General features: G+C 32.5%; 1 protein-coding gene across 1 annotated transcript in view; it reads left to right on the top strand.

Annotated features, from left to right (window-relative positions):
• The window catches only part of LRRTM4 (leucine rich repeat transmembrane neuronal 4), an 889,482-nt gene that overhangs the window by 586,237 nt on the left and 284,396 nt on the right, over positions 1 to 18,849 (top strand). The window lies entirely within an intron of this gene.

Below are 18,849 nucleotides of genomic sequence, written 5' to 3'. Positions count from 1 at the left end.
GCCAACTAGCTGTCTTTAATCCATATTATTATAATAGTATCATATTATATAATATGGAGAGATATTTTAGACAAATTAGTAACTTGAATTTGTTATGTATGAATTTGAAAACATAGTAGGATGAATCATAGCCATAAGAAATATATGCTATTGATATTATGAACCAAAAAATAAGAAATGTTAATTTTGTCCTGATAGAGGAAAGGAGGAAATTATGAATCATGAAAAGAGGGTAATTGTGTTTCTTTTTCATCCCTTTTCATTGATCTTTCCACTCTGTAGAGTACAATGGAGCTAAAATGGGTGATGTGAGAATAAACCTGATTCTCATCAATGGATAGCCTGACACAATTTGCAGCTACAGTAGTTCTTTATCAATATTTCCCCTATCCTTTATTGTGCTTCCTTCATGCTTCTCCACTGTCATCACTAACTTCTTCTTTTTATGGTGTTACATAGGTATAAGTAAGGCAGAAAAGAAAAAAAAATATATGTATATATGTACTTTGGTGGAGGAATTGGAGACATTTTCTTCCTCCCAATGGATAATTTATTAAATATTTTAAAAAAAGTAGAGCTGGGAAGGCAATCATCTAGAATAGTGCTTCCTTTTATAGAAAATAACTGAGAGAATGGTCTGAGATATCTCCTAGATCTATATTTATGATCTTAGAAGAAGCAAAGTAAAAGAAAAATGCAGATAAAATAGGATTGTACTAGTTAAAAAGGAGGATACATGGGCATTTAAAGGTTATTTGAGGTAACAATTTCATTCATATTTCTCTCCAACCAAGGTACATTTTTTCTTTCATTCTATTATTCTCACTTCCACATTGATCTCTTCCTCCTCAGGAATCCCATTTTAAAGATATTCAAAAAGAAGGGTCCCTACAAGTAATTAAGCCTCCATTTTTATTATAAAGATAAAGAAACTGAGACTCACAGAATTTAAGGGGTTTTGCTTTGGTGACTTATTTAGTAAGTAGCAGACCTGTTATTCAAATTCATTTTTAAAAAATTCCAAATCCTTTTCCAAGGCTCCTCTACCATTCTATGTTCCAATGACAAACAATCAGTATCACTTTTCTAATGTCTTCTTTGTTCCAAATGCTACAGAAATGTCCATGAATTTATATAAAAATACATAATCTCAAAATCCATCAATAACCAATCTCAATTTTCCTTCAAATTCCACAAAAATCTCCCAGTCTATAAGATTTTCTTGGGTCTCCCTAATGTTAGTGATAGCACTCTAAGAATATCTCTAATTTATCTTCTTTGTGTATGGTTTCTTGCACATCATCTCTTCCATTAGACAATGATCCACTTTTTATCTGTGATTCTAGTTTACCTTTCTTACATAGCAGACAGCCTGGCATATGCTATGTGCTTAATACATGATTTTTTACTAGAATGGACACAGCAGTCATGAGTACAAAAACATAGTTGAATTAATGACTATGTGTGTCTCAATATTAAATACTCTCAAAGATGATTTGGTTTCTAATTTTCTCTTTTTTTCCATTAGAATATTTAATTCATAGTGAAATAGCATATCATGGACCCTGGGACTATTAAAGTAAGAATCCAGTATATTTTCAAAAGTTTTTTAATTTAATATTTGCCATTTAGTTTTAAAGAGCTATGCAATAAAATTATGAGATATCTAACTGTGCCTTATTGTGATAGAGATTTCAATTATCAAGGAAGGGATAGAAAATGTGAGTGGAAAAGAAAACTAAAGACAAACAACTGTTAGAGGCTTAATATTGTCTATTGGAATAGCCTGGAAGATTCATAGGAGAGCTATTAGATAAGGGGTCTGTAAAAGGCACAAGAAAATAATATAATCATATGACAAAGGAAGTTGAAACAAGGTTTGGTCAATTCCATGTTTTAGCATAAAAAAAGAAATGGGAAACTAACACACAGAGATAGTTAAAGAAATGGTCTAATTTGCAACTTTTCCCCTCAAGATGAAATATATGGAATATATATTTTCTTTTATCACACCTTCACTAAACTTTGTATCTATATAGAACCTTGCATCAAGTTCTGTACACCCCCACAACTTTCCAACTACCCTAATAGAGTATTTCCTAATTAGAAGTCAAGCTTTATGAGGACAGCTAATATCTTGCTGATTTCAGTTTATATGCATAGTGCTTGGTAAACTTCCTGGTAAAAAGTAAGCACTTATTCAGTGTTTTGTTTTGTTTTGTTTTTTGGTTCTTCTTGTTGTTGTTTTACTCTATCTGTCCATCTATTTAAGGCACCCAAACAAAATAGGTACTTAACTATCTTTTTAAACTTTATCTTTTGTCCTTTAACATACATTGACTAATATTTTATACCAGCATTTCCCCCTTATCACTTTGCTTAATCCCTTTAGAATAGTTTTCCCTTCCTTCCTTCCTTCCTTCCTTCCTTCCTTCCTTCCTTCCTTCCTTCCTTCCTTCCTTCCTTCCTTCCTTCCTTCCTTCCTTCCTTCCTTCCTTCCTTCCTTCCTTCCTTCCTTCCTTCCTTCCTTCCTTCCTTCCTTCCTTCCTTCCTTCCTTCCTTCCTTCCTGCCTACCTTTTCTCATTCCTTCCCTCCCTCCATCTCTCTTTCTCTCTATTTTTTTCTTTCTTCTACACATATAAATGTATACAGGAAAATTGTGTACACTTAGTAAGATTCAGCAAAAATAATTAATATAAAACATTCAAAATTAAGTGCAGACCTTAAATTGCTCCCTCTTCAAAGGATCAGGAATAGGACAGACAGACAGACAGAGAGAGAGAGAGAGAGAGAGAGAGAGAGAGAGAGAGAGAGAGAGAGAGAGAGAGATTTTGTTATTATAATTTCAAAAGATTCAGTACCAGTTCAAAGATTTTTATTGTTTAATTTTCCATTTATATGATTGAATTAATTTTATATATTGTTTACCTGATTCTCAATACTTTACCTTGCATGATTTCATGTCTTTCTATGCATTTATATATTCAGAATATTCATGGTTCCTCATATTCCATTTTATTAATAATACAGCTAATATAGTTATTCTCTAATCAGTGGACATTGCCTTTGTATTCAGTTCTTTGCTAAGACAAGAAAGTGATGCTATCTAATATAAAATATATATTATATATGCTTTGGAAAATGTGGCATATGCTTTGTAAATTAGGTTTTAAATTAACCAAGAAATATGTTCTACCCTTTTTGAAGGTAATTTACATATTCCCCCACACTATCATTCAATCTCCCTTTGAATAAGAACTTTAATATATATATATATATATATACATATATTTCTTGTATCACCAGTTTCATATCATAGTTCCTAGCAAATAGTAAATGCTTAATAAAAGTGTGTTAACTTGTGTAGACTTGCAATGTCCTTATTTTCTCTGGGAATAAATCAAATAGTAGGCTGGGAAAACATAACCTTCATGTTATCCTTTAATTCAAACACATAATGCTTTTCAATAAAAATGAAACACACCTTTGTCATCAGCTATAGAACTGGAAATGTTAAATAAATATGCTTAGAATGATTCTTTTAGCATTTCACTTGCTATTTTCTACAGCAAAAATATAAATGAACATCACATCAATAAAAATAACAAAACTTTCTGGAAGCTATTTTCCAAAGGTCCTGTATCTTCTCCTATTGGACAGTAAATATGAGTAAACATGATATTTGTATATAGCTGTAAAGTGGCATCATGCCAGGCAGCTAGAAGTTTAGCAAAAGGAAAAATGCATTATGAGTCAGTAGGGAGTATAACATGGGGAATTGTTTGTGTGCTTGTGTTTTCCTTGAAAAAATAAATTTAATTCAGTTTGTTCAAAAGATGGAGAGAAATGTAGTTTAAAAGCAGACAATTTAAGATATCTTGAACTTAGAATAATTTTGTTTTAGTAAAACCTCATTCATTAGTATACAAATTTTGAACTATTATATTAACATATACATTTAATTTAGTTAATCAATATAGGCACATAATAAATTATATTACTACATTGATATTTTAGACCTTTCCTTGCATCTAATTTTTGTAAATTTGGAGAAAAAAAGTTTTTCTCTACGAATTATGAATTGATATATTTGGAAAGAAAAATGATTATTTACTTTTGACTTCATGAGATAGAAGGAAGAAAGGAAACAAAGCAAAGAAGGAAAGTTGATGAAAGGAAAGGAGGGAGGAATAAAAGTTAAGGAAAAGAAAGGAGAAAAAAAAGGAAAGGGAAGGAAAGGAAAGGAAACAAAAGGAAAGGAAAAAAGGAAAGGAAAGGAATGGGAAATGGGAAGGGAAGGAAAGGAAAGGAAAGGAAAGGAAAGGAAAGGAAAGGAAAGGAAAGGAAAGGAAAGGAAAGGAAAGGAAAGGAAAGGAAAGGAAAGGAAAGGAAAGGAAAGGAAAGGAAAGGGAAGGGAAAGGGAAAGGGAAAGGGAAAGGGAAAGGGAAAGGGAAAGGGAAAGGGAAAGGGAAAGTGGGAGGGATGAAAAGTGGGAGGTAGTGCATTACGGAGGGAAAAATTCAGATTTTTGATTAATTACTCTGAGAATTTACCAAATCTGTACTCTCTAGTTATATGGAACTAGCATCATTATCTTCAGTTAGGAAAAAAATATCTCTAGGTGAAAGTAGTTACAGGAATTTATAAATTGATATTTTGATGTTATGAATTTTGATTCAAATTGGATTCTGACAATAGAAGTTGCTATTCAACCTATGGAAGTGGCTTTAGAACAAATATTTATTGATGTTGTTATTGTTTAAGGTGCTAAAATTTTTGTTATTTGTCTGCTTGCAGTGTGCATTAAGTTCCAGACACTCACCAATTGAATGTAAAACTTCTCAGCATCTCTGGCATTGCTTAAGACGTTGGACTTTTTTCAAGTGAGGATGAAATTCCTCCTATCTGTAAATTAAGCCACTGTGATGGCAAACCCTCTCCATGTAGGGCATTTAAAATGCTTTATGGCCTCATCTCTTTCTCATCTCATTGAAATGATATGCATAGTTTGATTATGTGATGATGATTTGAAAGGATATCCATATCATTTCCTCGCAAGTCTCCATATGTGAGTTATGGATTATGAAGTGTAAACACAAGGTTCAAATTAGAATGTGCCACTTTTCAGTAGGAAAGATAATTTAGAACTGAGAGAAATCATCTGGAACTTAGGCTCTTCTGCGATCCTGGCTCTTCACCCTTGCTTTTTTCATGCATTTACTGTGTAAAAGGTTTTATCTAGGTGCTCTCCATGGTTATTTTTCTCTGTACCCAGGAAGTTGTCCAGGTGTTGAAGGTCAGAGCAGCTAGCAGGGTTTTAATGAGTGGCAGCTATGTATAATTAACCACACACAGAGACTGGCCTTTCATTAGGCTCCACAGAGCAAGATGTAAAGGATCAGCAAGCAGTTAAAGCCTCACTGGATATTTTCATTATCTGCCTTCCTAGGATTCTGGGAAAGTGCTGGCTGGCCCCGAATTTTGATGTTGGACATGCATTCTTACCAGACCCAAACCATCAGGAAAACCTTGTGCCTACTCTCTGAGAGTCAACCCTGTAAAACCTTATGCATGCAAATAATCATACTGAGCTTTGGTGAATTTTTGACTTTTCTTCAACCCATGAAAGATTGTTCTTATGTCAGTTTGCCTTTTTGGGAATCTTGGCGTTAGGCTGATGGAAAACTCAAACACAACTAAGTAAACTGCTCTTCGAGAGGGGGGTCTTTTGCTGTTACTTGGCCCCAGCCAATTCCAATATGGAATCTATACATATGAGTCTCCATCAATAGCTACACTTGGAGACAGTCCCAGGGAGAAGAAAGAGAGCAACAACACATGATAATAGGAGCAAACCCAAATGGGTTTGTGACATTTTGCATATAACTAGAAGATTCTCCTTTTATTTACATTTGTGAGATTTTGTTAAAAACATCAGAGATTTACTTTTAGAGAATTTGTTGATAATATAACTGAGATATTTGAACTCAAAGAATAAAGGCTGCACATCTAACTTCCAATAAATCACTTTCATAGTTGTCTGGTGAGAAAAGAAAATGTTTCCATGAAAGTGATCTTGTTTGAGTTCAAATCTGACCTCTGACACTTCGTAGCTAAGTGCCCTTGGGAAAATCATTTTATCCTATTTTCCCAACTCTTGCCCTTCTATCTCAGAATTGTTTCTTAGGCAGAAAGCAAGGATTTTAAAACAAGAAAATGAATTTGTTTATTGTGGATGAGAAACAACATCTACTTTGGTTATATTTCTCATATTAAGCTTTATTTTTAAAAATTATCATGAGAATCTTTTCTTAAATCCTAAGATAGCATGCTATAATTTCCTTTATTGTATAAAGATTAGTTTTATTTTTTCTAAATATTTAAAATAATGCTAATTAATTATTATAAAAATGAGAGGAAGCTTGGAAAAACAAGCAAAATTATTTGAATATTTTATTTGCCCCTATCCTCGCTGGTGGTCAATAATGAGACAAAGCAAGGTATGAATTTGTGCTTTTATTGGGTTTTGAACACCATTTTGGTATTTCCCTTTACTGGGATATATTGGCTTCTATTTTCAATTAAGTGAATTGTCTCAGAATACTAAAAGGTAATTACATGGTAAAATTTACCCAGAAAATATGTGCAGAAACATTCCTCCAATTCAGATATTTCTGCTCTAAATTCACCCTTCAATCCATAGCCCAATCAGTGACTCAGGGAAACAATGCATACTCTACAACAAATAATTGAGTTCTTAGTATATTGAAGTGTTCTCAGTGACTACTATTTTTAAACCTTTACCTTCCCTCTTATAATCAATACTGTGTATTGGTTCCAAAACCAAAGAGTGGTAAGGGCTAGGCAATGGAGGTTAAGTGACTTACCCAGGGTTACACAACTGGGAAGTGTCTGAGGCCAGATTTGAACCCAGGACCTCCCATCTCTAGGCCTGGTTTTCAATTCACTGAGCCACTCTGATGCCCCCTCAGTGACTACTTTTAAAACAATCTCAGGCAAAATAAAATTAAACAAACAAACAATTAAATAAAACAATCTGAGGGGTAGCTTGATAGCACAGTGAATAGAGCACCAGGCATGGAGTAGGAAGAACTTGGGTTCAAATGTGGCTTCAGATATTTCCTAGCTCTCTGACTCTCCGTAAGTCACTTAACCCCTTTTGCCTAACCCTTAACACTTTTCTGTCTTAGAATTCATACTAAGACATAAAATAGGAATATTTTTTTAACTTGACTTTTGCCTAGATGAAATTTAAGAAATCATTACACCCCTTGTTACCTTCATCATATTCTATCTGTTCTAACTGCTGGACAATTTTACTTTAGGATTGGATGTTTCTTTTTTCTTTTTCCTTAAAATCTTTTTTCATGGATGATTGCTTTTGATTGGTTGGCTTATACTAATTGCCTTGTCAGTGACAGGTATTTATAATGGAAAGATAACTGAGTGGAGTTGAAGGACAACAAATGTCCTCCTTCTAATGCTTACATCCTATATCATTGTAGAGTAATAAAAACCTCAATAAAAGACTCAGTAGGCCTCCATTTTCTCAAATATAAAATAAACAAATTGGTCTAGGTCATCTCAGGTCTTTCCAGTTACTGAACCATATTTCTCCAAATAGATCAGCTAAATAAATTGGATTTCTTCTTTGTCTCTGGTACCCTGTCTAGTGTTATGAATTATAACCAAATAATTCCCAACTATTTTTTTGTGAATTCTCTCCACATCTACCCTAGAAGCCATCACAAAGGAGCCACCAAAATGGTTACAGAGGTCCTCATGATGTCTTGTTTATATTTGGATATGGGGGGGGGCAACAGATTACATCAGGTACCTGTCCTTCATGCTACCTGAAAAGACCAGATTTTTTAAAGGCAAACATTTTCTGATGGCATTCTTGGTTGTTAAATTTATTTATGGTTAGACTGAGTATTTAGTTGGTGGTCACCAAGGATTTAATTTCTAAATCCCAAAATGAATTACTAAAGTAAAATGGAATTACTGGTAGTTTACTTACAATAGAGGGAAGATATTAAAGAATGAGAGAGAGAGAAAAAAAACTCAGGCTTCCTCTGAGCCAGGTAGAAATTCTAAGGTCCTAATCAGGGAAAGGAGTCTCAAGACCATAGGCCTTTCTTGGAGGTTCACATCTCCAGAAAGGCAAGGAAACTAAGTCATCCTTTCACTCACCATGGTGACCATCTAAAAGGAAAGTAGTCTGAGGTCTCCTCCAGGGTCAAGTTCCACAGCTAAGTCCAAGTGTCTGTTTTCCAGTCTCTCCTCAAGTATCTGTTTTCCAGTCTCTCCTCTGAGTCACTCTTCTTTACTCCAAGCTCAAGAGACTGATCCTCCAGTTCAACACTGAGTCACAGCTCTGCTATCTATATATCTTCTGGCCTCTGTGGTCCTCTATTTAAAGAATTTTTTCTATTGTGTTACCTCACCTAAATTTCACATCTACCAATCACAGAAGATGCTCTCTCCAGGACTGCCCACTCTTTAGTTTATACCTTTTATTTTAGATTATTCCTTTTTCAGTTATAGCACATCTTTTGTTATTAGTTGCCACCTTTAGCAGTTAGTTGGCACCTTTAGTAGTTAGTTACTTTTTCATAGATTAAAATGGGTAGATCTACTTCAAATGCTGAGTTCACACTTTTGGGGATTAAAATCTAAAAATAGACAGGGGATTACAATTCAATCTTCCCAATAAAAGAAGAGCTAAGTACCTTCATTGTTACAATCAGGAGACAGCCAAATCCAATCTTCACATTATATATCTTGTTTTGTATAACTATTCATTTGCAATGTACTTCAGCCTACTCAGTCCCTTCACAGTAGATCTTCCAATGAGTCTTTTTATTGCTTATTGAAGATGTTCCTTCATTTCCATTCTCCAGAATTTTTATATTGTATCTTAAATTAAAATAAATAAATAAAACATTTAAAATGAGCTCATTTCTTTTTTAAACTACTTAAAAAGTTGCTTCTAACAAAAAATTAGGAAAATCAATATTTTCTCTTGAGTATCTTATTTTTTTCTTTTTAATTAATTTCTTTATAAAATTATTTTTTTATTTTCAATTTCAAATTCTCTTCCTCCTTCCCAATCTTGCCTCAACCCATTGAAAAATAAAGTAAAATGATAGTGATTATACACATGAAATCAAGCAAAACATTTCCATATTAGCCACATCATGAGGGGGGTAGAGAAAAAGAGGGGAAGAGAGAGAGAGAAAGGGTGCAAAAAAATTTCCTCCAATCAATTTACTCTCTAGAGGTAGGCAATATTTTTTTCATCATTTGGAATTGTCTTGAATCATTTTATTTATCAGAATAATTAAATGTTTCACAATTGATCATCATTTTAATGTAGCTGTTAGCATACACAATTATCTCCTGGTCCTCACTTCTTCTAGCATCATTTTGAAGTGACTTTAGCATGTTATTTTTTGAAGTCAAACCACCTTTGTCATTTCCCAGAGCTCAATATTCATGCTCTGTCCACTCATAAAACAAAAATTGTTCAGTCATTTCAGAAATAATAAGACTCTTTTCTTTTAATTCATTTTTGCCATCAAAAAAAGAATTGTAATGATTATATAAATATTTTCATATACATGAGTCCTTTTACTTTGTTACTGAATTCTTTGGGAAACAGACTTAGTAGCAACATTGCTGTGTCCAAAAATATGTACAGTTTTATTCCCCTTTAAACTTGATGCCTAATTGTCCTCTGGAATTGTCACAGTAGTTCACTATGCTACCAGGAGTTCATTTCTTTAGTTATTCACTCTTCTCCAATCCCCTCAATCATTTGTCAGATATATTAATTTACCTTTCTCTAATCAATAGTGATTTAGAAATTTTTAATTTTTTATAAGACTATGGATAGCTTTGGTTTCTTCTCCTGAAAACTTCTTATTTATATCCTTTGATGATTTATCATTTGGGAAATGCCTTTTCTAATGAAATGACTCGATTTTCTATTCAGTACAAATTTGTGAAATCAAGTGTTTATTTGTAAAATTGGATACAAAATTGTTTGATGTTCATTTTCTTTTGGCTCTTTTAATAAAATATACTTTCATTGATGATCCCTTTTTAATTTGATATATACTTCCCCCTTAAAATCTTAATGGCTACACCTATCTTTTTTAGTTCAGATATCACATATTCAATTTTACTCCCACCCTTTACTTTAACCCAGTGTCTTTCTTTTCAAGCATGACTCATGTAAACAACATATTTTGATTCTCATTTCTAATCCATTCTGCTCTCTGAATGTGTTATATGAGTGAGCTCATCCCACTCACATTTATAGTGATGAATACTAAGTGTATACTTTCCTTCATTCTATTTTCTTGAGTTTCTGCTTCTATTTGTTTTGATTCTGTTCCTCCTCAAAGGTCTATTTTGTTTCTAATAACTGCTTCCCTTAATCTGCCATTCTCTCATCCAACTGTTTCCTTTCCCCCCTTACTCTTCAGTTTTTCATATTTGGTACATTACATTTCTATAAATTATTATGTATATGTGTGTGTGAATTCTACCTAATTTAAAACAATTCTGATTGAGTCTGAGGTTCAAACACTGACTATTCCCCATCCACCCATCCTTTTGTGAACCACTTTTCTGTGAGAAAATTTTTTTCTCATTTAATTTTTCTGTATTTTCTTCTCCATGTTTTTTACCACTGCGCTTGTACCCCAAAGAAATAATAAGGAAAAAAAACAAACTTGTACAAAGGTATTTATAGCCACACTTTTTGGGGTGGCAAAAATCTGGTAAATGATGGGGTTTCCATCAATTTAGTAATGGATGAATAAATTATGGCATATGTTTGTGATAGAATATTATGCTAAAAGGAATAAAGAAATTGAGGAATTCCATGTGAACTGTAAAGACCTGCAGGAATTGATGCAGAGCTAAAGGAGCAGAACCAGGAGAACATTGATCACAGAAACTAATACACTATGGTACAATCAAATGCAATAGACTTTTCTACCAGTAGCAATTCAATGACCAGGGACAATACAAAAGAACTTATGAGAAAGAACAGTATCCACATCCAGAAAAAGAACTGTGGAAACACAAATGCATTAGAAAAATATATGATTGATCACATAGTGGTATAGGGATATTATTAGGGTTTTGATGTTAAGAGATTATGCTACTGAAAATATGAATAACATAGAAATAGGTTTTGAAGAATGAGACATGGATAACCCAGTGGAAATGCTTGTTGGCTTTGGGAATGGGGAGGAGAGAGCTGGGGAGAGAGATTATGTATCATGTAATCATAGACAAAATGTTCTAAATTAAAATAAATAAATAAAATTTCAATTTTTGAAAAGATCATTCAAACAGAATAGACTTATACCACATTGTTTTAGTGTTTCATGATTTCTCATGGTGTCATTATCTACCATTTGCTCAATTCTAATTTTCAGGAAATTAATTTCCTTCAGTGAAATTTTGTAGTTCTATTGCCATTTGGCCTATTTGACCACTTGTCAGCCACCTTATTCTCTATGGCTGAGAGATCCTACTCTGGGCCTGCTCTCATTCACCTTGACCTTTGGTTTGCTCTGCTACTCTGGAATTTGACTTAAGATATTAATTTAAATTGTTTGGATGGAAATATTGAAAGAGATATATTGGGTTGCTCTCTGTACTCTGCCATCTTGGCTCTACCTCAGTTGAGTATCTGATTAAGACACAGAGAGAAGGCCAGTTTAGTTGAATCAAGAGTCAGTGAATCATCAAACATTTATTAACTATATACTAGGTATTAGCATTGTGCTGAATAATGATATTTTAAAGAGGTAGACTAAATAAAGACATCCCATGACCTCAAGAGTTTATAATCCTTTAATATTTTCAAATATATTTTGAAAATAACAGAAATGGTGGGAAACAATGAACATTTGATAAAAATAAATCTGGATTTAGATTAAGAAGAATCAGTTGTGAATACTGACTTTTCCAGTGAGTGCTTCAGGCTTTAGTTCCCTGGATTGTAAAATGTAGTAATTGTGTTTTATGACCATCTGAAGTCCATTATTTTATTTTATTCCATGATCATATGATGCTTTGTGAAATTAAAGATGGAAGACTAGTATTCTCCCAAATAAGTTACTGACACTTCTTAATTTATTAGCTAAAAGATTGCATAAATAAATATTTTATTCACTTGTATGAATATTTTCAAATATCCATAAATACTCAAAAGCTGTTTGGGATTAAATAAGATTTTCTATAGTTTAATCTTTGGGTTCAATGTAGTCTTAACTATATTATATATTCTAACTATATATAATAACTATACTATACTATTTATTGTTATTTTCCTCTTATCTCTGTTGTATTCTAAAATACTTCAATATTGTTCTAATGATATTTGACTTCCTTAATTTGGATAGTCTCTCCCTTGATAGATTTCAGCCTTCAGATGCTTTATATGATGTTCAAGATTTCCTTAGCCTTTTAAAGTCACTATCATGGAGATAATTTGTTATTCTCCCTTTCTAATATTGGATAGGCTTGACAATCCTTGACAATGATCATATAGCCCCATGTTGGTAAACCTATGGCATGCATTCCAGAGCATGCTGGAGGGGGCTGCTCCCTTTCCATTCTTCATGCATACCATCAGTATATTTCTCACATGACCCATCCCTCTGCCCAGCAGCTCTCTCTGAGGTAATGTGGGGAGCTCATATTTGCTATGAGGGTTGTAGTTTGGGAACTTAGTCTCTAAGAAGTTTGCCATTAATGATATAGTCTATCCCAGGACTCATATGCAAAATCTTTTAAGGCTGTTAGGTTATCTAATGTTTTACCATGGATCATTTCCCCAACATAAGACATTATTATAGTACTGTATTGAACTGTATATATATATATATATATATATATATATATGTCTTTACTGATACTAATGTGTGTGTATTTTAAAGATGTAACTAATGATCAGAATATCAATATCCCTTATTCATAATGACCTCTCTTTGGAAAGCATTAGAATGACATCTTGTCTAAATAATGAATGAATGTTTGTATGTTTTAGGATGCCTAATTGCATTTATAACCATCTCAACTAAGTGCTAATCCAATTCTATTTTCACTTTTTTGTTGATTTTGTTGATTTATTGATTTGATTTTTGTTTAAACCTTCACTGCCCATCTTAAAATCAATACTGTGTATCAGTTCCAAGGTGGAAGAGTGGTTAGGGCTAGGCAATGGGAGTTAAGTGACTTTTCCAGGGTCACACCCAGTGTCTGAGGTCAGATTTGAACCAAGGACCTCCCGTCTCTAGGCTTGATTCTTAATCCACTGAGCCACAGAGAAGCCTCTGTTTTATTTTTTTTTTATTTGTATCAATGTGTTTTTTTTCTTTCTATGACAACTGTCAATTTACACACCTACTGAATTCACCAGCTTTAGTGATTCCTGACTGAATGATACAGTGAATAATTACATTAGACAGTATGTACCAAATTTACCTCATCTCATTATACCTTACTGGCAAAAGGAAATCATTTTCGTCACCCATTTTTCAGCACAAATATTGTTCATTACATTTAATTACAGTTTGGCTGGCTTTTTGTGTTGTTTTCATCTATATTATTATGGCTAGGTAAATTGTTCTCCCATTCATTTATGCTTCAAATTAAATCTATTTTCATCATTTTCTATTTCTTTGTGTTAAAAAATTTTATTTTTATAATGATGCTATTTTATTCAATTAATTACATATGTGACAGTTTAGTCATCCTTTCAATAGTCAATGGACATTGAGTTTGTTTTGAGAGTTTTACGATCTCAAAAAATCTTTTATGAATATTTTAGAATATATAGAGGCTTTTTTCCATTGATCTGCCTGAGGTTCATGTGCAGGTCATATGTTCCTGCCATAATATTAAAATCATATAAGATATAACTTTCATCATATCTAACTTCTATTAAATCACTTCTGTGAAATTGTTAAAGTAGTTGGTCATTGATTGCCCTTTAACCTCTTATATTCAATGAGACATTGGTTCTCTGATATGTGACTTCTTTTTAATTTTAATCTTTCCAAATTACATATCAATATAATTTATAATAATAATTTTCTGACATTTTCCAATCCATATTATCTCCCTCCCTCCCATACATTTTTCCTACCTAAGAAGTTTTGTAATATGATATAGGCCATACCTTTAATATTGTATTATACATAATTACATGTCTGTAATATTGTGAAATGACATATTTCTTAAACTTAGAATCATATTCAGGAAATAAAATGAAGAATGATATGTTTTTACCTGTATGGCATTATATAGAATGTTTTTGTCATGAGTATCTTAGAGCTGTCTTGCATCTTTGACTTGTTGATAGGAGTAAAGTCATTCATAGTGGATCATCTTACATTATTGTTGTTACAGTTAAAAAAAATTCATTCTCTTCATTCTACTCATACAACCTTGCCTCACTTCCCCTTTTTGTTATATTTTCCCAATTATATGCAGAAACAACTTTTAACAATTGATTTGTAATATTTTGTGATCGATGTTTTCTCCTTCCTTCATTCCTTTCTCTCATTTCTATTTGGGAATGTACATAATATGATAGAGGTTATCTCTGTGCTTTCATATAGCCCATCTTTCCAAATTCATCAGGTTATAAAAGAAGACACATATGAGTATTATATGAAAAATATCACAAAACAAGTTGAGTGAAATGTGGTATATTTCAATTTGTATTCAGACTCCATCAGTGTCTTCTTTGGCTGTGGATAGTCTTTTTAGTCTTGAGTCCCTTGGAGTTGTCTTGAAACCTTATGTTGTTGATTATAGTTAAGTCATTCAGTGATCATTATACATTATTGAAGTTATGGTACAGAACATTCTCCACTTTCTGCTCACTGCACTTTGCATCACTTCATGTAAGTCTTTCTAGGTTTGTGTGTGCATGTGTGTGTATGTGTATGTGCGATCATCTTGTTTCCCATTTCTTTTGATGTGATATATCACTCCTAAGGAAAATATCGTTTCCTGAAATTGTTTTTCAGTCACTCTTTGTAGTTGGAAAGTACATTTCTTTAAGAATACCATCCAACTGTGTCAGTCCAATAGAGAATTCAATAGATCCATGTGCCAAGAGGAATGATAGTTCAGGTAGGATCATAAAAGAAAGAAAACTGATCAGGACCTAATGGCTGCCTGATGAATATAATTTGTACAAGTAGAGCTGGATAACCTCTTAACCTTCCCCACAGAGTCATAATCTATGGGTTTGACCATATGGAAGCTAGCACTCACACTGAGTGAATGTAAATAAAGGTTTTCGACTCTAGTGCTATCAGAGCCATTTATGTTTCTGGCTCAGCAAGTCATTCAATTCTTTCCCAGACATAGTTAGCATAAAAGGGCATCCTACTGTTTTCAGTGCTTTTGGATTAAAAAAATGTTAATGCTCAAATCCTTATTTGTTGTTGTTTTTTCTCTAATTTTTTGGTAGGTGAAAATGCATTGCCCATGCCCTTAGATTATTTTTCTCGACTCAACATAATAAAAAATTATAAATTGGCCAACCAGTTTACCCAGGAGAATGAAATGTCACATTTGACTGGTTTAAACTGAATAAATATTTTAAAACAAGTAAATCTCTGTAATGAGCTCTAACTTGGAGGGACTTAGGAAGCCAATAGCAGGTTATGATGTTTATTTCATTTATGCCTTGGACCTTGGGCAATATCTTCCTTCAGATACTGTGAGAACTCTGTAAGCCTCAGGTTCAAGCATGACTGGTTACAGTGGGGTTATGCTTGAGTGGGTCTTCTGAATTTTCAGTTCCATTTTGAGAATGAGCCAGAATTTGTAATATCTCAGGGTCAGACAAAAGGGAGAAAAAAACAGATTATTCTTCATATATGGTAGCTGTGAGATTTGCAACTGAGGGGCTTATGTATGTGCTAAGATTTAATGGAAATATATAAAACCAAAGATCAAAAGTTAAAATAAAACTTCCCAAAACAAAAAATATATGAGTAACATATTCAGTGAGAATATAGAAAGACCCTCCTGAGTCTTTTCTTTGGCGTGTTTAGTAACAAGATTCTAAATAAATGTGGACATTAGTTTTATTTAATTTGGTAAAGGACATTTACATGATTAGAGAGAGACAGACAAAGAGACAGACACACACACACATACCTGCAGACAGTGGGAGAAAAATAGACAGAGAGAGGGAGAAAGAGGAACTTATTAACACAATAATGCCACACACATTTTAAAAATTGCTTATTTTTAGATTATATGTCCATAAAATTTTTTTAATATTTATTTTCTGACATTTTGCAATCCATATTTCCTGCCTCCCTCCCCAAGAAGTCAGTTAATATGATATAAGTTGTCTATATATTATCATATAATATATATATACATATATATATATATATACATATATATCTGCCTTTTCATCATGTTGTGAAATAAGAGACATTAGACAAACTAACTAGCTCTAGCTAATATTAGAGAAAAAAATTAAAAAATTCATGGAGGAAATAAAAGGAAGAATGATTTTTTTCTATCTTCATTAAGACTATTGCTTCTAGGATTATATATATATATATATATATATATATATATATATATATATACTTTTTTGTCATGACTCCTTCGTAGATTATCTAGATGCTTGACTTGTAGATTTTAATTTTCATATATATATATATGTGTGTGTCTGTGTATATATGTATATATGTATATATATGTATATATATAAAATCATATAATATTTATTTACATCTTCATCATATTGTGAAAGAAGACACACATTGCCTACACTAAAGGAAAGTTCATGTAGGAAATAAAGAATGGAATGTTTCTTTTTTCTCTTTTTAAAAAAAAGTTTAATTAATTTAGAATATTTTCCATAGTTACAAGAACCATGTTCCTTCCCTTCTCTTCCCCAACTAACTCCCATAGCTGACATGCAATTTCACTGGGTTTTACATGTGTCATTGATAAAGACCTATTTCCATATTATTGATATTTGCACTAGAGTGATTGTTTAGAGTCTACATCCCCAACCATATCCCCATTGAACTATGTCATCAAGCAGTTGTTTTTCTTCTGTGTTTCTACTCCCACAGTTCTTTCTCTGGATGTGGATAGTGTTCTTTCTCATAAGCCCTTCAGAATTGTTCTGGAACAATGCATTGTTAGTAGTAGAGAAGTAGAATGGTATATTTCTATTGGCATTTTTCACTCCCTCTTTTCCTTCTATGGTAGAGGTTATGTTATGAATCTCTTGGAGTTGTCCTAGATCCTTACCTCTTTGTTACTAGTTATGTCATTTGCTGATGATCATTATATATTATTGTTGTTACTGTGTATAATATTCTGATTCTACTCACTTCATTTTGAATCATTACAAGCATTCGCCACAACTGGTTTTGTCACTCCCCAATTTTCATTTATGTTACATTTCTTTGGTCCTCCATTATATTTCTTAGGCAGTCTTAGAAACAAATTGTTCTCATTGTAGCTATTTTATAATACAGTGTGGGATCAAATTTAGCTAAGGTTCCCTCATTCATTTATTTTTCAATAATTCCCTCAATATTACAGTTCTTTAGTGCTTCTAGATGAACATTGTTATAATTTTTTTTCTAGCTCTATGAGGTACTTTTTTTGGAAATTGTTTGTCATGACAATGAATAAGTAAATTAATTTTTTCTTATTATTCTTATTATATTGACTCAGTTCAGCCATGAACAATTAATATTTTACTATTGTTTATATCTGAGTTCATTTGTTTGAAAAATGCTTTGTAGTCATGATCATATAGTGCTTGGATTTGTTGTAGCAAGTTGATTCCCAGGTATTTTATACTGTCTACAGCCAGGGGATCTTTAGAATACTACAGAATCAAAGAATTACAGATTTTACTATCAACATCAGCAGCAGTGTCCAACTTAGAATCAAAAAGAATTCACTAGGTATAAAATACTTGGCTAGTTGTTATGTAACTTTTGCTTGATTATCTTCATTTAACATATATGTAGAGGATAGAGAGAATCAACAGAAATCCATTTCAATTTTTGGAAACTTTTATTGTAAGGGATTTTTTATTGTGTTTGCTGATATTTGTGGATGTTGTTTTATTTCTTGAGCATTAAAATTAAGTTTAATTTTTAGAAATTTCCTCCATTTACTTTTAGTTCATCACTCAGGAATTGAACAAAGAGAGTCAAAGTATTTACTTACATGACAAATCTTCAAAAACATGCATTGCTTAAGGATATTTTCATGTCATATTATCTCCAGCCTTAGTGTTACCACTTCAACTTATCTTCCTATAACTTCCAGTCAGTTACATTTATGAACCTTAATTTGGGTCATGTCCAACTCTTTGTTACCCCATTTGTGGTTTTCTTGGCAAAGATACTGAAGACTTTTTGCCATTTTTTTTTCTCCAACTCATTTTATAAATGAAGAAACTAAGACAAACAAGATTAAATCAACTGGCTAGGTCACATGTTAAGTGTCTGAGGCTGGATTTGAACTCTATATTTTCTGTCTCCTAACCCAGTTCTCTGTCCACTATACCACCTTGCCACACCTTCATGAATCTATGTAGAATTTAAAGATGCCCCTAAATTTGACCATTACTTTGGTAATCATGAAATTAAAAAGACAATTTCACTAGAGCAAGAGGTTGATACTTGATTCTATGTGTTTAGGTTGTATTTCATTATAGTCTCTGAAGACTCCCAAATAGCAAAGTAAAGTTGTAATGTGGGCATTTGGATATTGAAATATATTCA

This window comes from Monodelphis domestica, chromosome 1, assembly GCF_027887165.1.
Source record: "Monodelphis domestica isolate mMonDom1 chromosome 1, mMonDom1.pri, whole genome shotgun sequence".
NCBI lineage: Eukaryota > Metazoa > Chordata > Mammalia > Didelphimorphia > Didelphidae > Monodelphis > Monodelphis domestica.
Note: the sequence above shows the minus strand (reverse complement) of the source record. Positions and strands in the feature narration are given on the sequence as shown.